Here is a 19756-nt window from a genome sequence, read left to right as displayed (position 1 = left end):
GAAGGTCCCACAGTCACTGCTGCAGAGGAGGAGGAGGAGGGGATTGTTACACTGTGAAATCCCATAAGATGATCTTTATCAAATGTGTTTATCCAGGACAGAAAGCTCTGCTGTGGACAAAAACCTCTCTGCTTTTTGGGAGTCTGCATGGGCAGCTCTGGAACCACCTGCCACCATGGACCAAGAGCTGGCAGAAACTGGGTCCACAAGGCAAACTTCTCCTTTAGAGACCCCAGCCCCCTGCATGCATAGGAGAAGGGACTGTGCCAGCAGCTGACTGGAAACTTGGCCAAAATTCTCATGGTTTCCTTCACCCAAATATTGTTTCAGTCTTGTAAGGCCAAGGAACATTTTGTCGAAAGCACAAAATCTTGCTTTTGAAATAGGAGAATATTGCAGGCAAATGTCAGCATGGTACAACAGCACAGTGCCACTCTGTGTACTCCAAATTTCTGGCCAGAGTCCAGCCTCTCAAACACAATGGGTTCTCCCCAGTGCCATGTGTTTCCACAGGTCTCTCCCTAATTCTGAACCTGCTCAGAGAGGGTTTGTCCTCCTGCAGTGCTCTCCAGCTGCTCCCAGCTTCTGCCTCCAGCCTCTGACCTTTTGAAAGCTACCTGGGAAATCCCACATTTGGTAAGACACTTTTTAAAGCAAACAGTTTACATATGATTAATTCTTCCCGTAGAACTCAAAAAAACCTCCTTCCTGATTAACAAAGGTCACTGAATCTCAAAAGTTAATGGCAGACACTTCAAATATATTGCAGCCCTCCTCTAAAAAAAAAAAAAAAAAAAAAAAAGTAAAACAGAATTGGGTTTGTCTGGAGAAAACAGATGTGGCAGAAGAAAAGGCAAGAAGCAGGGTAGGTACAAACTGGAAAACTGATAAAAGAGCAGCTGTGGGTTAATCTCAAGAGCTGGAGAGCAATAGGGCAGGAGCTCTTGCCAGAGCAACCCCAGATTCAGAGAAATAAATATATATATCCTAACAGTGAGCACTGCTGGAGCTCCTGCTGGAGTCACTGGGTAGGGGATACTCCCTAAGTGTTTTGAGGTTGCACTTTCCCTGTGAAAGACCCTGTGAAAACCTGAAGAGGGAATCCTCAATCATCTTCCTGCACATTCCCATCATACCTTTCTCTATAAGGCAACCGTGACTTTGCTTCCCTGACTGATCCATAATTCATAATTGTTATCCATGCTCAATAATTACAGTGTTAATATTTGGGTAATTTAGAAGTATCTTTCTCCAGCAGAGTTTTGCCTGTGCCACTGAATAATGCACAATTTAAGTGTTTGTGACTAAAACTGTTCTCTCCTCTTTCTTTTCCTTCCCCATTCATACCTCCAAAATATTTTCAAAATGTTAATGAAAAGAGGAATTTGAAGAAGGAATCTCATTACTTCAAGGCAGAATTAAAAAATTATGAAATGCATAATGCCCAATTTATCAATCAAAGCAAACTCTGCAGCACAGACACACTGAAAGCCCTTCACTTTCTAATCACTAATAGGTAACACTATCAAATTCAGCCCTACACTCTATTAGAATTGCAGTAGAAAAGCACTTAGTGTAATGCCCAAAGACAGCTCACCAAATACTGCTCACTTGGCCCCAAGACAAGGCTGAACATGTTAATAATTTGAAAGCTTCCTTAACTAGTGTGCTTTATCAATATGCCCAGAAAATGAAATAAAATACCTACACACCATTTCTCTAGTTAAAAAAAAAAAAAAATCATCTAACTTGTATTCAGCCCAAGAACAGCAAGTTTTTCCCCAAATTTGTGAATTACCCGTGGATGTCTCACTGTCCGAGCTGCAGAGTCCATCATCGCCCCGTTGCAAACTGCAGGAATCATTTCCATTCCTTCCTTCTGACTACTTTAATTTCATGCTTGCTTGTAGCAGGATTTTTTTTCTATGTCCTCATTTCCTAATTCCTCATTTTCCCATAAGTCTCCCAAGCACCACAAACATACAGTGTTGGCAGAGCAGGGATGAACTTCATCCAATCTTCTCTCTCAGTTGTGTCTTCTTTCCTTGACCTCCTCCAAGGGAGGAGGTAAAGACACCAAACTTCTGTGACCAGGTCCAGTGCTCATGTCCTCTCTTTTCATGTAATTTTCAACCCCAAACTTCAGATTTCCTAAGGTTTTATTATTCTCCTGAGTAAATATCACCAACGGAGCAGTGCTGTAAAGCACCCAGAGCTGGAGCAGAACCACCCAGCTGCAGGCAGCGGCACAGTTGTGACAGGGGGATGTAGCAAACACCAAGTTTACACACAGACAGAGACACTGTGAGCTGGTGACAAGCAGTACAAAGACTTATTTGATGCAAAGACAGAATGACTGCATTGCTTATGTCAAAAAAAGATCAGTGGAAGCATAACAACAGAGCATTCTGCATGCTACACACACTGCATAAAGCACAAAAAATACTCTTTATGTTTCCTGCGCTTTTCTAGCCTGGTTTCTCAGGAAAAAAACAAGAGCTGCGCAATTGTTCTGTCACTCATTGCTTCCCCAAATAACTTTTGAACCTGTTGGCTGATCTCAGCTTTGACAGATCGGCTGAGGTCTCAAAGGGATCACGTTCCTATCAGATGCGTGAAAATAATAGAGACTCAAACCGGTGCCTTTGCCGGGCTGCCCCCCGTGCTGTGCCTGCCTCTGCTCTGAACCTCAGGGGTACCAATTAGCCCACCAGGCAGAGCAGCTCTGTGGAGCAGGGGGAACGCTGGAATTCTTGCTTACATCTCCAGACAACGCTCCCAGCACAAACATCGGTGCGCGCACCGCGGCGACAGCGCCGACAGGGCTCAGCGCCCCAACCACAGGACACGGCCAGGTGGGAGCTCAGATCCATCCTCCTCCAAGCACAGAAATGCAGAGGAGAATCCCAGAATGCCAGTGCTCCCAGCCCAAGCTGGCCCTGGTGTGTTTGGTGCTCACTTTGTCCTCAAACCCCAAGGCGCTGATGCTGCCAACGCCCCAAGGGCTGCCCTGTCCTGCCAAGACTCGCCAATAAATGGTAATTTCTTCCTCACCCTTCCCTGCCTGCCCCTCAGAGATGCAAGCAGCAACTCAACCTCTGAGCTCCTAAAGCACACATGCATTTTCTTGCTGGCATCACCAAAAAAAATAAGATAAATGTTGCCTGGCAAAGAGTAAGATTTCCCTTCGATTTTAAGGGGATGTGTATGACAGAGGAGTTACAGGACTCTCATTCTAATAGCCAATGCTGCTAATTAAAACTGTTTTGGAAGATCTGCAGCCAGCATATAAATCATCCCTCTATATGCTATAAATAAGAGGCAGATACGGAATTGAATAGCTCCCATTTGTCAACGGAATGAAGAGATTTGATTGTGTCTTTTTGAATAATAAATCCAGACATACCTAGCAAGGCACGGAGAGTTGCTCCAAGTGTCTCTTTTATCAAACAACAATGATTATATTATAGGGTTTGCATTATGGGCCATCATCCATTTCTCTTGTTTTTCTCATTTATCGCTGACATCCTCCCTCCCAGATGAAACATTTTGCTCTCCACAGAATGTGTTCATGCAAAGATCTCTGGAGCCAAGCAGGAGCAAACACTACTGAGTGTCCTGATGCAGTGTGCACCTACCAGAAGGGAGTTTTGTAGGGAAACCGAGCTGTGGAAGCCTAATTACACAGATTTTTCACCTTAAATAAAGTGGTTTTTCACCCCATCCTTTTTTTCCACAGCACTTCTAAAGGACACTAATAATACATTTTGTATCAGACAGAGGAGAATCAAATAATTCTTATTGGCAATGGATGTCCATTTATACAAAACAATGCAGAGAACCAAAAATAAAGTCCTGAAGATCATCTTATGACATCACTGAACAATGGAAACTCCAAAGGCATCCACACACAAGAAGTAGATTCTTAATAATAATAATAATAATAATAATAATAATAATAATAATAATAATAATAATAATAACGATAATAATACCTCTGTCCTGTGTGGAAATCTCTTTCCAACCATGAACACTACATTCCACTCACAGCCACCATGTCTTTCTCACTGTAAAAGAAAACAAACAAATGGGCAACAATTAGAAAAGGGCATTTATTAATGCTAAGTTCAGAGTAGCTTCAAATTTTGCACATGCACTCATAAAACAGAAGATTTAGGATTCCCTGTCACACGGAAAGCTGCAGAAGGTTAATTGAGTTCACTGTAGAAGTATCATTACCTCTATAACACACCTAAGGAAAAAAGCACAGCAGTCAGGTTATGAAGATAGATTTATTTTAAGCCTTTAAAACTATTTGTCAAATTTTTGCCCTCTGACAGGGTGAGGATTTCTCTCTCTTTGTCCCTGAATTCCAGTGCAGCTGAGCAGCAACTTCCACAGCATTTCCTCGGCTGTGGATTTCACACCCTCCCCCAGAGATGCCCTTGTCCCACCCACTGATAGACCAAGACAGAGAAGTCGTGACCTCTGGCATCTATTCCCATTTTCCCAAAGGAAAAGCATTCTCTGGGGTGGACCACAGGATTTCCTCTCCCCTGCTGAAGGAGCAGCTGTTGGCTGGAGGACAGCGAAGCCAGCACAAGGGGCTGCAGAGAAATTCCTGTGGGCTGTGCCTTTATCTTTGCTTCTGCTGGAGCTTAAAGTGGGGAGAAATAAGGGGGAAATCTTCCCATCTGGGACCCCTCATCCTCCCTCCCAAAAAGGGCAGCAACTGCCTCTGATCCCCTCAATATTGGGATAAACATCCTGCTCCTCGTCTGCTCAGGCTGGTAAAGCTCTGACCTAGGTGTGCTTATTTCACCAACAGTAAATCTGGATGATTTTATTATTTTGGTGTTATCTTTGCCAATAAAAAGGAAAAGATAGCACGGGCTGAAAGGATTTGATGACTAGGCAATTATTTTGAGATCCCAGGCTGCCTCCCCAGGTGCTCACCTCGCTCCCGGGGCTTTCTGAGCCTAAATAATGTCCCAGGCACCACAAGCCAGGCCATGGCTCCCATGTCACCAACTCTGCAAAGACTTTGCAGTCACTGTTTTGTGCCTGATGATGACACAAAAGCTACTGCAGAGCGATTCACAACGCGGGCACACACAGCACGAAACGGGCAGATGGGACTCAGAGCACAAAGAGGATAAAACACCATTTTAACAAAATCCATTTGTTCAGATGACCCCGACTTGAAATTAAGGTGTTAAAATCCAAGACAAAGCGCATTTCTGATTGGCAGCCAGTGATGTCAGCCCTGTGCCAATTATAGAGGGAATTCATGTGGCTGCCTTTAAAAAGAAATAATTCCCTCTCCGATACAGCAATAAGACATTGTAGACAGCCCATTTGGAGGGGATTACGCGGCACTTCTCAGGTAGTTAAAGTCACTGAGCCTTTTGACCTTGTGCCTCCTAACACTACTGGAGGCACAATCCCCAAGGGACACGCTGCTTATCATGTGTGTCTTATTGCTTAAACAAAACCCAGCCACCCAGCAAGCTGAGCCCGCCACCCCGGGCTCTTTGGCTATGAATTATTGCGCCGAAACAGCACGAACATAATAAACAGCACTATTTATTAGCTTATTCTATGATTTCAGAGATGACTACACAGACTGAGAAAGGAGAGGAAGCCTGTGCCAGGCTGGAGTGAAAGCATTTCTTGGGTCACTGCCTTAAACACAGATTTTTCGTGCTACCACGATGCTTGCGCGAGGCAAAGAGTAAATCTTTGCGCTGCAGTCTTGAAGTGGCTGGAATTAATCGTCCCTCCAGATGGGATCCGAGCTCACTCACTGCCATAACGTTCAGCATGCAATGAACACCAGGCAAGGTGAAAATTGATATCAAGAGCACTTCTAAGAGCTAAAAAGTTAACACCTAAATTGGAAATCAATATATGCTGTAAGTATTGATCAGCAGAACAGAAATCCTCAGGTTTTTGCCTCTGCTGAGTGGATGCTGTTGGAGGTTCAGCTGAAACACCCTACTTTAACAGTTATTAAAAAAAAACCCCGAAAAACATAAAGCAACCCAACCTTATGGAGTAATTATCTAACTTTATGGAGTGATTGTCTAACCCTTCCACAAGTGCATCCATGCAGAACAACCAGGAACGTGCCAAGCCAGGTGTCAGCAGTGATTTTTTTTATACTGTCCTTTCGTTTTTGAAGCCATGCTTTTGTCCTCAAGACTAAGAGAAGAAGCCAGAGCTGAGGAGCAGCATCTTTGAGGAGGATGGATGGCCTTTGGTGCAGGCATGGGAAGGGCACGTCTATACCTGGTGATGGAGCACAGGACAGAGGGTTTTGAGCTTGCTGAGCACATGGAAGCCGAGGTCTCACCACAAGGGCAACTCTGCTACTCTGGGAAGGAGATCTCTGCACAGTGCCCTGCTGTGGTGGGGACACAGCTCCTTGGGTCAGCTGCAGGATGTGTCATCCCATGCTGTGTATCTGCTCAAAGCAAGCTTTTCAGACAGGCTGATGAATGAAAGAGTTGTGAAAAACAAATGTCTCATTGTTTGAGTCCTCCAGCCTGCAAGGAAGCAGGAATTTCTGTGCTCTACATCAAAGAAACACTTGACCTTATGTGATCAATTCCTCCTCCTGATTATTACCCGCTGAAAGACCTGAACTTCTGCGAAGTCTCTCAGGTGAAAAGGGGCAAGAATATCTCAGAAAAGGTTAGAAAATCTGTACATTTCTATAAATATTTGTTGGTCTGCATTCCTTTAACTTTGCATGATTAAATACAGCCTGCTTCTGTTCTTCCACTTTATCCTCCGGGGAAATTTATCATCAAAATTATTGTACGGCATTCATTACTCTAGCCTCATTTAAAACCTTGCCCTACTTATTATTTAGGCTGAAAAAAAAATGTTGCTTTGTATAGTATTTCCTATAATAGTCTCAATCATTACATTTAAAAGATTGCTGTAAGGCAGCTTAGCCTGCATTAGAGGAAAATAAAGTGGGATGCCATAGTTAAGTGTTAGAGTTCTAATTCAGCTTTTGTTTCCCAAATCATAACAATGCAATGTTTCAGTTCCTTAAAAGGCTCTCGCTGCTCATTAGCAGCAACGAGGACCTTCAGCCCCTGAAATTCAAAGGGACATCCAGTGGTTCTTCTCCCTTAAAAAGTGGTGGGGAAAGGCAGAGGGATGGGAAGGAATGGAAGGGAGGCAGGAGGCTCCATCAGTTAAGAGGTGGGGCTGTCTTTTAAATCAGTGGTGCAGGGAACACACTCAGCTGTGACAGAGCAGCAGGGAATGCAAATAAATGATGTTTGTTTAACCCTTACTCAAGATCTGTGTTTAGGACAGAAAGACAGACACAGCTGTTGAAAAGAAACAAATGCAGAGTTTAAATGGAAGGAAAAAAATTAACTTAAATCCCAGTAGTGCTACATGAAGCCTCTTAATTTGGGCTCCTTCAATAATGAGACTGCTTTGACACTGAATATCACTGCTGGCCTTTCAGATAACACCGTATTCGTGTTTGTTGAACCCTTTTGTGCTTCTGAAAAAGCACAGCTGGCCCTGCACTGCAGGTCCTGCTGGGGAGGTGCTCAGGGAGGAAGCATCTCTTCCCCATTAGCAGCTCCACCAAGGTCTCCTCCTAGATGGGCTGCAGAACCAAAGACTTTTGCTTCTGGTTTGACCAGATCAAACTCAAACTGAAACCACAGGGTGGGTAAAAGCCACTCATTAATACAGCACATTTTTTGGAGGTTATGTCATGTATTTACTGTTTAGGTTGTTCTGTCCTCCCTCACTGCCTTCCCTGGACCTGACTGACCTCAGTGGCTTTTTGCTACCCCAGACCTGGTTATCCTTCCCTCAGTTCTCCATTCCAAATCAAAAACCTGACACGGGACTTAGGAACACACCAGGAACCCCTGGTTTAACTCTCTGCAGTGGTGAAAATTCCCCATTTATTCCTAATCTTCACTTCAATTCCTGACTCTACTTTTCCCTTTCACCCACCCACCTTGTCTTTCTGACTGCTTTCTACAAGGGGCCTTGCAAAGACCTTTCAGCATCGTAAATAAATGAGATAAGCCAGTTCCTCTCTCTTCCTTTCCTATTGACAAGTTCAAAGACTTCTAAGAGATTAAGAGAGAAAGACTGTAAGTGACCTGCTGGGTCATCAAGCCTAGGCTTTCCCTATCACTTCCAGCCATATCCTACACTACCTTTCTACTGGATAAGCCTGATCTTATCAGCATCTCCGAAATGTTTTCTTTTTTTTTTTTTTTTCCCTTATCATTTGAACCAGTTTATGAGGTACAAATGAAAGGCTCAGTGGTCTGTAACTCCCCGGATCCTTTTCTTCCTGGTGTCACCAGAAGGCACCTGGTCCTTTCTATCCATCCAGCAAACAGGTTCCTCATCACCCACAGGAAGGGAAAAAAGAGGTGAGTTTTGGTGGAAGGAAGGGAAGGGAACAGGACAGTGGAGTTAATGCTCATACAAGATGTACTGCCAACTCTGGTACATGCAAATTGGTGGAAAAATGAAAATTCCTGTTTTATCATAGAATCACAGAATAGTTCAGGTTGGAAGTAACCTCAAAAAACATTCAGTTCCATCCCCTCCTTTCACACCTTCCACTGGAGAGAGTGGTCAAGGGAAGGATCAATACTTTCCTTGGCTATTATTTTATCATTAGACTTCACAGATAAATAAATATTATTTTCTTTTCTACCACTAATTGTATGGATTCAGAGCTAATAATGAAAAATATGCAACACTCTGCTATTTGTCATGCACCAAACACAGCTTTGCCATAATTCTGGTCAGCAGAGGCTGTTCCTGATCAGTTCTGATGAGCTGCTGATGCTGGAGGGACTGTGCTCATTAGCTGTGCCATGCAAATGGGGCAAATCAACCTCCACCAACCCCACAGTCACCCCAACACCCAGCTCTGGGTGCCTGCAGCTGCTCAGCACACCCAGATGCATGCTGGCAATCCTGCTGGCTTTCAATAAAATCTGTTTTTGGAAAATCCATAGTGCCAGAATGCCCCTATCACCACAAAAGGGGCTTTCCCAGGAGGGAAGTATTTTGTGCAGCTTCTCTCCAGTCATTTAGATGCAGAAAAAGCTTTAGGTCTGTAGCTGGCTGCCAAGAGCAGCAGAGACCTCACCCAAAGGGGTCACTCTCAAATTCAGGACCTGGGGAGGTCAAAGGTCACCACAGTTCTGTGGTGATGGGTGATTTCCAGGAAAGCAGAGACACAGTGTAGGTCTCAGATTCAGACAAAGAGAAAACGGAAAATTTCTAACCAGGCCTGAAGAAGCCTGAGAAAGTACTGAGAAAAAAATGTAAATAAGTTCTTTATCTCTCGTTGTTCACATTGTTTATAGATAAGTTTGCCACTGTGCATCACTCACTGCACACCAATAGAGTGAGATGTTTTCACTTCAGGACCAATGGAGTTGGTCTGCGTGATGCTCTGTATAAAAGAGCGATATATTTTGAAATAAATCAGAGTTCTATTCTCTCACCTTTTGACTCAGAGTACCTTCATTCCTGTCCTGCCTCAACAGTGTCACCACAGTCCATTCACCCATGTGCTACACAAACCCTCCAGGTTACAGCACTCACACACAGGGAGCAGCTTTCATCTCCTCTGGGTCCCCAGTCCTCTTCTTACACACAGCAAACATGCCAACAGGACACAGTTTCACCTCCTGGAGATGATGTGTGAAACACTTTGGTGCAACCAAAACGTCTCCCCAAACCACGTTCCTGAAGCAGCCTCCAGAGCACACAGAGGTGTGCAGGGCTTGAACTGCAGAGCACCCACTAATGTAGCAAAAATGAGATTGGGGTGAAGCTGAACAGATCCTCAACAGAGGAAGGGGAGGAAGAAATTTGGATTTTTTTTTTTTTTAGTGATTCATTAATTCCATAATTTACCATACAACAGTCTTCAGAAAAAATTAAGGGTACTGTTTGTTTTATGTAATAAATTGGCACTGCCTTTTCTTTTATGAAATGAATCTATTTGTACTTGGATATTCTGAAAAACAACAAAACCCTTACATAAGCATTTAGACAAAAAAAAGATTAATAAAAACACTTGCAACCTAAGGTGACTCCCATGGAGAGCCTGTCTGCTGTGGCCTGACCACAATCCCCCATTCCCAAACATCCTGCATTGCTGGGCAGGGAGGAGGCACAGGAGTTGGGCATGAAAAGCTGGACTGGGGACTGAGAAGAAGTGGAAGGAGGTGTATTAGTTTTTGTCTTTGTATCTCACTATCCTACTCTGGTTTTAAGTGGAAATAAATAAAAATAATTTTCCTCGATCCAGTCTGATTGTGTCCCACCATTTCCATGTCAGAGCCTTAACAATGCCATCCACTTCCTGACCCCCGGATGACTTTGCATCAGCAAAAAGGAAAAGCACCAGCACTGAGGGGATGGATGGCTGGGGGATTATCAGCTGCTTGTCAGAAGATGACTCACAGAAATCACACACCTCCTCCTCCATCTCAAACCAGAAGCAATGAGCTGTCAGGTTGGCAAGAGTCTTTTCTGTCCCAGACCTTCCAAAAGAACTGAATTTAAACATTTTAAGCAGAAAGGTCCCTAACTTGAAGGAATACATCTTTTCCTGTGGTCCTTTTTGTAGAATTTACAAGAGGTCAACCAATAAAACAAGGTGGTCAGACCATCAAATGCTTGTTGTGCTTGAGGTGGCCAATTCTGACTTCTGAATAGATGGATCTAGTTCTCTGTCAGCTCACTGTCACTTTCCTGTCCCCAGCCCCTGAGCCTCTTATCTGTTAAAAATGAAAGGTTTTGAACAGGAGCGAAGGTCATCTCTGCCTGTGCTTCTGTTCCACAGTCAGTGTTGTAGAACAAATACTGATGAGGATCATGATGATAATGAGGAAAATAATAATGAGCATTGATCTCGATGGAGATGCTCCTCTGTTCTACCCAGGCCACTGAGATGAGACTCGGGAATCCCCAGACATAAAGGATGTGTCACACTAAACTTTAATTAACAGCAAATCACAACCCAAATGACACATTCCCCCTCCTCACACTCTCAATTTTCATAACTGACTTTTCACAATGAAACTCCAGGGGACATTTGATACTAGAGAAGAAAGCAAAAAAAACTTCTGTCTCCACATGCAGCTGGTTACGCCAAGGGAGTCATGCAGCCATGATTCCTCTCTGATTTTGTACAGCAGAAACCACGAGCAGCTTCAGCCTAGTCCATGGAGAGCCATCAGCAGAGATGAGAGGAGAATTAGGTCGGGTGTGTGCTCCAGGGAGACACTCCTGGCATTGTTGGTGTTTCACAGCTTCCCCTGCTAACGGTGCCCTGGGTGTCACCAAGCAAACCCCACGCATCCACAGCTCCACTGGGTGACAATTTTCACTTCTCCAGCATTTTCCCTGGTCACTGTGAGGGACAAAGCCTTGCTGGCCAGGTCCCCTTGTTCCCAGCAAGGAGCACTGGGGTCACTTGTGGCACCACGACATAAGCAGCTCCACAGATTTCCAGGGCTGCTCCTAACTCCTGTCAGGATCAGAAGAAATCAGTGCTCAAGGAAAAGTCATGTAGCTGTAGATAATCAAAAAGTAGTGCTCAGGACTGAAATATTTGCTTTTCAGATACGATTTTTGCTGGTGGTTTTTCTGTAATATAAATATTTTAATCTTGCTTTCAAGTGACTTTTCGGTTTCTTCCCAAAAGTCTTTTCGGTTTCTTCCCAATAAATATGAAATATTTTTTGATAGACACACTCTTCTATAGCTGCTCACTCAAGGCACCAAGCAGGCAAACATGGATTCCCTTTTTGTCAAAGCCTAAGGGAGATCTTGTTTATGAAAAAGTGCAACATGTAGAATTCTTTAAAAGACTTTTTTTTAATAACTACAATGAAATCATTGACTCATTTTATGGGCTAAGTAGGAGGAAGTGAGGAATATCTCAGGCAATTCCATGCATTTATATCCATTACATATAAACTCATTTCATATTGATCATGGAAAGAATAAATTGTTCAGATTAAATCAATCTCCAGCAGGATAAGGTCACAGGCTTGTTCTATTAACTGCAATTGGCCACTTAAGGAGAAGATACCAGCAGAGTAGTTTAAAAAGCCAGGTACATCTTCCAGTGATAACATATCCCATAAGTATTCCCCATGGAAAACTTCATGTAAAGCCACAGCTAAATTCAGAGTACAACAGGAAATAGGTAATGGGAGTTTCAGAGTTCCATGTTGTTGTTCAGCCATCTCTCCTCCCTGCAAGCAGCTTTTGCCCAGTAAAGAACAGCCCTTCCTGACACCAGGAGATGCAGCTGATGAAGCACTCAGACCAGAAGGACACAAAGCTGCACAGCCCCATCCCTCCTACATGGCCCTGCATGGGCAGAATCAACATTTACAGCACTGGGCAGACCAGCAGCAAGGGATTCTTGATCCTACCCTTGGGAGAAATAAATAATCGTGCTTAAAAAAAAAAAAAGAGAAATAAAAAGGCAAGTTTAGATAAAATTCAAGCAACGCCAATCTTGAAAATTTTAATTTAGGCAGCTCAGAGTGCTGTAAGACGGGGATCTGTAACCTAATTGAAGTGAATAGCTTGAAGTGCTCTGCTATTAGGGAATCAAAGCTCTGGCATATCTGCTGCAGTGTCTGTGAAACAGCAATAACAGCGTTTGCCCACCTTACAGAGATAATAGAAGTGGTTATGTTTGTGCAGAAATGTGATCATGTAAAAAGCACTGTGGCATGAAAGTGCTAAATATTATTATTAGGTATATGTTTTGGTACTCCAAAAAATACAATTTATTCAAACTCGATTTCTTTGACACTTGTAACAGGCTTCCAATGTGGCTTAAAACCCCTGCTCAAAAATAAACATCAGAATAATGAGCTTTCCTTATTTAATTCACCAAATAGGCACAATAAGCTCATGTTTAAACAAAAAATGAAAAGGAAACTTGCTGCTGTGCCAGAACAGCAGCACAATCAATTTTAATTAGCATTGCTCATTGTGGGAAATGATAAGGTATCAGTCATAGTAATTGGTGGTGTTGACAATTAGTCAAAGTTATTAACATCTCAAGACCCAGGACAAAAAAAGCTTGCTGAATTTTAAATATCTGGAGAAGGCTTGCCTCAAAATCCTTAATTTTCGCAGAGTCTGAAAACATTGCTCAGATTTATTATTTGCTAGCTTCCCATCAGAGCACAAGCACTGGGATAACAGCACCAACCCTGGTGCTTGATCAGTTCAAGTTTTCCCCGCTGGGAGTGGGGCTGCCTCTTCTCCTCTCCCTGCTCCCTCCCACCTCTGTCCTTTTGTTTCTGTTTTCCTGCTCCCAAAGCTCATCCCAGACCCTCTCCCAGACTGAGCGGATCAGGGAATGCTCCCAGGCAGGGGAAAGGCCTTGGAGCTGGAGCATCTCCAGGAAGGTCCCATCCAGGAGCAGGAGCCTTTGGGAGCCCAGAGCTCAGGTGGGTGCTGCTGCTGCTTGCAGGCATTGCCTGGAGCACCTCATGCAATGGCCAACATGAGCAATGCCTCAGCCCTCTGAGAAGCTCAGGTGTGAACAAAGCCTATGACAAGATATAGGGCACTTCAGGGTTTTGTCCTGGTCTCTCTTACCCCACAAATGTCCTGCCTGTGTTTGCTCCCTGACTTCTGAGAGAAGATCTGGCAGAGGAGGTGAGTGATGACAAAAGTGAGCAAACCAGAGAGCCCACCTGTGTGGTTCACATCAGAACTGACACAAGGATTTCTGATCTTTCAGTAAAGTTTGTAGGTTAATATCAGGTTATTTTTTCTAGCCACCAAGGCCATAAATTCTCCAAGGTCTAGCACTTGGCTACTTGTACCTGCACGTTTGAGTGGGGAATTCTTGAGGCACCCAGCAAGCAAGTGCTGAGAGCAGCAAATGACCCACCTCAATGAGTTGCATAAGGATCACTTAGGACACAGCTGATGTACACAAAAATGCAGAAAAACATGGTCCAAAAAGCATTTATTTAATCTGACAGACCCCTGACCACCTGCCCTACAAGACAAAGATCACGGAAATACTCTGCCAATTGTTTTCTGCTAGAGTTTCAGTGAAAACTCAATCTATTCCACCTCCCACATCCTGCTGTCCCCTCACTGTAAATAAGATGTGTATAATACTGCAATAGCCATCCTTCTGGTGTAAGTAGGTGTTACAGTTTAAAATAGCAGAGGTGACATGTATTACTCATTTGTCCTTTTGCTCGCTTTAATGAGTTCATTTGTATGGAAATTAAAAGCCAGGTAAAAATACCATCTCTGTCCCTAACATATGTATCTGTTACACAACCACAGTGATTCTCCTGACCCTTCCCCTACAACCACCGCTCCCAAAATGGTGCAGCCTTTCAAGCAACACAACAAAATACCAGGCTGCCACAAAGGAACAAATCCTGCCTGGCAGATGCTGCCGAGCTGCACCACTGGCACGACTGTCAGAAAGCACAGTCCTGAAAGAAACTCTCCCAAAACCCAACTGAGACTCAAAGCAAAGAAACTCAGATTTAAATTCCCTCTCAGGCAGCAGCCCACAGCAGCAGCGGGGCTCTGCCACTGCGGCCGCCAGATAAACACCATTTTCAAGGTCAATTTCCTATGACCAGTTGCTTCATTTCTCATCATTTTCTGTCCAACTTCATAGATTACCACTTAAAATTGATTTATTCTTTCCCTTCCCAGCATTACTTTGCACTTCATTTAAAAGGGAGGTCAGGGGGGATTTTTCTCTGCGCTCCCCACAACGACGCCGTCATACAGTGATGGGCTCAGCTGGGTTTCAATTGACTGAAACCTCTGCTCAGTAAAGCAGCGCCTTGTAAAAGCCAAACCAAACCAAGAGGCACCTCCCAACCATTTCCCCCTCTCTTCCACACGGCTAGAAATATTGTTTTTTAGGGACAGTGACTCGGGTTTCTACATATGGAGCTTTGTTGTGAAGCAATGTTTTCATGGCCCCTAACAGAAAACTGAAGTTGTGTCAAGGTCTGGTTTGAGGTTCCTCCTGCAGGCCGGTAGCAGTGGCACTCGAGATCAGATTAAAGCTGACAGAGATGAAACTGTGCTGGCCCACATCCTTGGGCTTGCTCCAGGGCCTCTCATCTGCATTTCATCGTGATGTGAGCACATGTTCCCATCATTGGTACACTCATCTGCATCACTCTGAATGTTAATCACAGGCTAACCCAATTTCTTCAGCAAATTTATTACATACTGTTCATTAAAGTTCATAAAACCTAACGTGAGGCTGAAAGAAGCAGAACAGCCTCACCGAGGATGCCTCAGCAATTCAGAGGTGGCAACGTCAACCCGAGGAGCTCCTGCTTCCAAGGTGGGTGACAGAATCCTTCATGCAGGGGATGAGAGGGGAGGGGAAGGAGGCAATGAGGTACAAAGAGCTCTCACAGCCCTACAGAGAGCTCTGAAACTGCCATCCCTGTCGGAACTCAACAAAACAAACCTGGATTTCTTTTTCAGTATTTCTTTCAAAATACTGAAAAATTTTTTTTCAATGAACAAGGAAAAAGAACCAAGGCTTCCCAGCAAAGTGGGGATGTGAGGGGAAGGAAACGGAGCTAAGAAGAGGGGATCACAGGACAGAGCTCACCGGGAGAATCTCAGCAGCACACACTGCAAACAATACAGGTTTTCCTGGAGCTGAGAACTGTGGACTGTCCTCATGATGTCCCCAGCAGCTGGATCTGACAAGTGACACTTTAGTGCCCTTTGGATTTCCAATGCATGGCAGGAACACTTGGACAACACTCACATGCTTAAACCTAAGCATGTGCTAAAATGCTTTGCTGACCAGGGCTCAGAGAAGCTGTGCTTGTGTTTTTTTTAGAAAGGGATATATTACTGTATTCCAGTTAACAGCCAGACATTACCATCTACCTCCCCAACGAACTCTGTGCATCTGAAATGATCTCAATTTCCTACACCAGTTCCTCAAAACCTCGGGAACACGCACAAATCCAAGCCTCCAACATCCCGAGTGGAAACTGCTAAAATCCTCCAAAGGACATTATGATTGAAATATTCAATCAGATGATGCTACTATCAGAATAATGAAGCCTTTGGAGGATTTGCTTCATTGAGTATAAAATAATTCTGAGAGACACTTAAAAGGAAGAAACCATGTCTTTGGGAAGAAACAGGACTGCTTTTTTGCCAGAAGGAGGATTATTCTGCAAGCCAGAAAATGACACCTCTTGGTAACCCAACATCAGATCTGCTCCAAGGCTAAAATTAGATGTCACAAAACATATAAATATAATTTTTGCACAGCTGTGTAAATGAAAATACATCTGTCAAGAAAAGAAAAATTACAGATGCTTACTCTCTCCTTTCCCCAAAATTTCCATAACCATAGAATGATTCAGCCTGAAATTAGAAATTTGCTCTCTCCTTTAATTAAATCAATTTGCATTTTTCTTCTCTTCAGCTGATTAAATAACAGAAAATCACAAAGGTGAAGGCATGTTTTGTGATTAAAGCACTGGATGAAGACCCCAGAGGAGGCAATTCAATTCCTGGTCTTGTCACAGGACTTCCTCTGTGACCTTGTGCTCAATCTCCTTGCACCTCTTTTCTCCATGTGCAAAGATGGATATTATTACACTCTCCAACTTTTCTACTGGATCATGAGCTCTGCAAGGACAGGACTGCCTGTTAAAGTTTTTAGGGCCAACACCCCAGCAATAGGAAGGGAATTGCAGAGGAGTGTTCTGCTGTCCTCTCCTCAGACCCACAGCAAGGCTGTGACCTCTCACTGCTGTCACTATGTGGGACAAGCCTGGGTACAAGGAACACAAAAGGGGTCCAAGAGAACTTGCAGGGCTTCTCAGGGACTGTTGTGTCCATTTTTCCACGAGGTAGCTCCAAGGCTTGGGCCTGTGAGCTGCACAGAGCAGTTCAGAGTGGAACAGCAGCTGGGCAGGGTGAGGTTTGCACCAAAGCAAGACAGGCCAAATCCTTTATGCCAAATCCTCTATGCCATTCTGTTTTCCAGGTCCTAATCCCATTTCACAGAGCATGGCATCATACAGCACTGCATTTTTTGCAAGCAAAGCTGAGGTATCCCCTAAAGAGGGTGTAAAACCTGACCTCAATAAGGTCAAACCACCCCACAGCTCTCCATGGGGACAGGGCTCTGGATGAGCCTTGCAGCTGATCTCAAATGCTGCCAAGAGAAAACAGGAATTCATCTCGGGAAAGAGAGAGACTGGATCCTAACAGAATTGTTTTAGAGCACAATAACACACCAAGCTGTCTTCATCAGCTCTATTACTCTTGCCTGGCTTGTCTGCGAGCACATTGCATCAAATTGGTGGCAGGAAAATTAATATCTTCAAAAGGAAACAGTTCACCACATCACACACAGTCCAGCTCCCATAATGATAAGTTCCCTGATAGAGATCATCTTCAAAACCCCAGTGGTTACAAGAGACTCTATGGAATTCATCATTTTTGATGGCTGGTTTGTTGTTTTTTTGGTTTTTTTTTAAATTGAACCAAAATACTGTTTTGAAGGAATATTCCTAGCCACGCTGTTTTAAGGGATTAACAAGCCATTATGTACTAGAGCATACATACATAATGGAATCAGCAAGCAGGAATCAGCAAGTAATCTTCTGCCTCCACAAAGACTAATGTGTAATTGCCAGAAGCACCAGGGGAATTTCTGCCTTTTGTTAAAGCTTCAGGAGGTGACTGTCATCAAATCTGACAGAAATACAGAATGCAACAATCGGTTATAGACATGAAAGTTAGTGTTTCACACAACAACAAACTTCCATTACAGTTAGGAGCGAGAGCCTGTGCATTGATTTGCAGATGTAAGTGCTAACTGTTATTATTTGGTAGATTATGGGAACAGAGCAGTGAGTTTCTGAACACTACCCACAAAGAGAGGCATGATATGCAAGATGAATTTTATGAAGCAAATCTTCTTCCTGGAGCCTTTACACTGATACAACCTCAGTTTAATTCCATTTATGGGGAGCTGTGATCAGACAGCTGATAGGCACCACATTTCCCTGAGCAATTGCTTCCCCATTAAGAACTTGCATCAAACCAAAACACCACGGGGGAGAGCAGGGCACAAAGAATAAATATCAGAGTGAAACCCAGAAATGTGGCAATGTTACAGAGCTAAAGCAAAGCCTGTGGCTTTACAGAACAAAAACATTCCCTGCAGGACAGTGAGAGAGCAGCCAAAGTGAGGTACCACAAAAATCCTTCCTCTGTGGCCATCTGCAGGTTCAAGCTGGGGGGATCTGCAAAGTTCCCTCCTGGGGTGATGGTTCTGCAGAAAGGTTCTCATCCTTAGGAATAGAGAAGGCAAACAATGACTAGTAGGATTCTCACTATAGATTAAGAGATTTCTTTTATATTTCTTTATTAGAAGGGCTGAAATGTCCTAATGTGTCCCTTGGGAAATGGAAGGACCCCTCTGAGAACACTCCTGGGAATTTGAAAGAGTGACAGTAAGAAATGTGTGTGCCCAAATTATTGTGACAGAACTAACTCACTTGCATTTCTTGGAAAAAGTAAATTTTCTCTGCTGTTACCCTCTCTGTACCTTTACTCTTTGAGATTTTTCACTCCAAAGAGCCATTGGAGTTTTTGGTGCTGGTACCAAACCCTGCTGAACAGCACAGGTGACAGCAGACCCTTTATTGAAAGCTCATGCAAAGGAGGGATGCCAAGAAGACATCATCCAAATAACTCCTAAGATTTCTACAACCCCATTCCATAACACACAATTTCTGCATGCAAATAGTAATTCCAGGTTCTTATCTAGTACCTGTTTGTCCACAGAGAGATGCACAATGAGAAATAAGTTAATAGCCTTAAAAGCTGAGATCAGATGGTCGTGCCAAGGCAGCAGAGAAACCCATGTACTCATCAAACCCCTCAGGTGAGAAGCTGATCCCAGCAGCTGAGTTTTCAATGGAGCTGCAGGATCATGAAGCAAGAAACGAGGCCTCTTAGTCTCTTATTTTTACCCATTGACTGCATAAGCTGCTGTAATCAATCATAACCTTGCTAGGAACAGCTGCACAATGCTGGAGTGGGGACAGTCTGTGCAGGGAATGCTCATTCCTTGCTGCTCCAGATGGAAAGATTCTCCTTGAAAGAGCAAAAGTTTCATGTCCCATGGCTGAGCCCCACCAGCCCAATGCCACTACACCAGGTTTTAACCCTGTTATCCCTTTGCTTTAACACATCACAGGATAACTGCATAATTTTTCCCCTCTCTATTTTCTGAGCAAATCACACACAAACAGCTGCTGGCCAAGCCAGAAAAACTGCATGCAGGTGTTTAAAAGCAATGTTAAAAATAAAAAGCAATAACAGAGTGTTAAAATACACAGAATTCCTTTCACATTTTCATCAGGGCTGAGGAGTCAGGTGCAGGAGAGAAAGCAGTGCTATGGGTAACACACACACTCCCTCAAAACCTCATTATGCTGTAGCACATCAGTATTCCAGCAACATCTTGGGTGGGAAGTTGTAGCAATATCGATAAATTATATTCTGTCCACATCACTTGGGTGCCAGCAATGTTTCAAAAAGCCTGGAGGATCAGTGGGTGACTCTTACAATGTATATATAAAGAGAAATCTTGTTTTGTCTCCCTAGAGACAGTTTCTCTTCTAATGGAGTGTGGTCAGAGGGGTTC

At 43.7% G+C, this 19756-nt stretch overlaps 1 protein-coding gene across 14 annotated transcripts in view; it reads right to left on the bottom strand.

Moving 5' to 3' along the window:
* DAB1 (DAB adaptor protein 1) overlaps positions 1–19756 on the bottom strand; it is a 411790-nt gene that overhangs the window by 206653 nt on the left and 185381 nt on the right. For 11 of the 14 annotated variants that reach the window (XM_072932586.1, XM_072932571.1, XM_072932570.1 and 8 more), the window contains one exon: positions 3996–4067. The gene's annotated coding sequence lies outside the window, so the exon portion shown is untranslated. Of the gene's footprint in view, positions 1–1798; positions 3957–3995; positions 4068–19756 lie in introns of those variants that run through there. The other 3 variants (XM_041717962.2, XM_030278694.4, XM_072932587.1) reach the window with 2 other exon arrangements.

Source organism: Taeniopygia guttata, chromosome 8 (assembly GCF_048771995.1).
Source record: "Taeniopygia guttata chromosome 8, bTaeGut7.mat, whole genome shotgun sequence".
In the NCBI taxonomy this organism is placed as follows: Eukaryota; Metazoa; Chordata; class Aves; order Passeriformes; family Estrildidae; genus Taeniopygia; species Taeniopygia guttata.
Note: the sequence above shows the minus strand (reverse complement) of the source record. Positions and strands in the feature narration are given on the sequence as shown.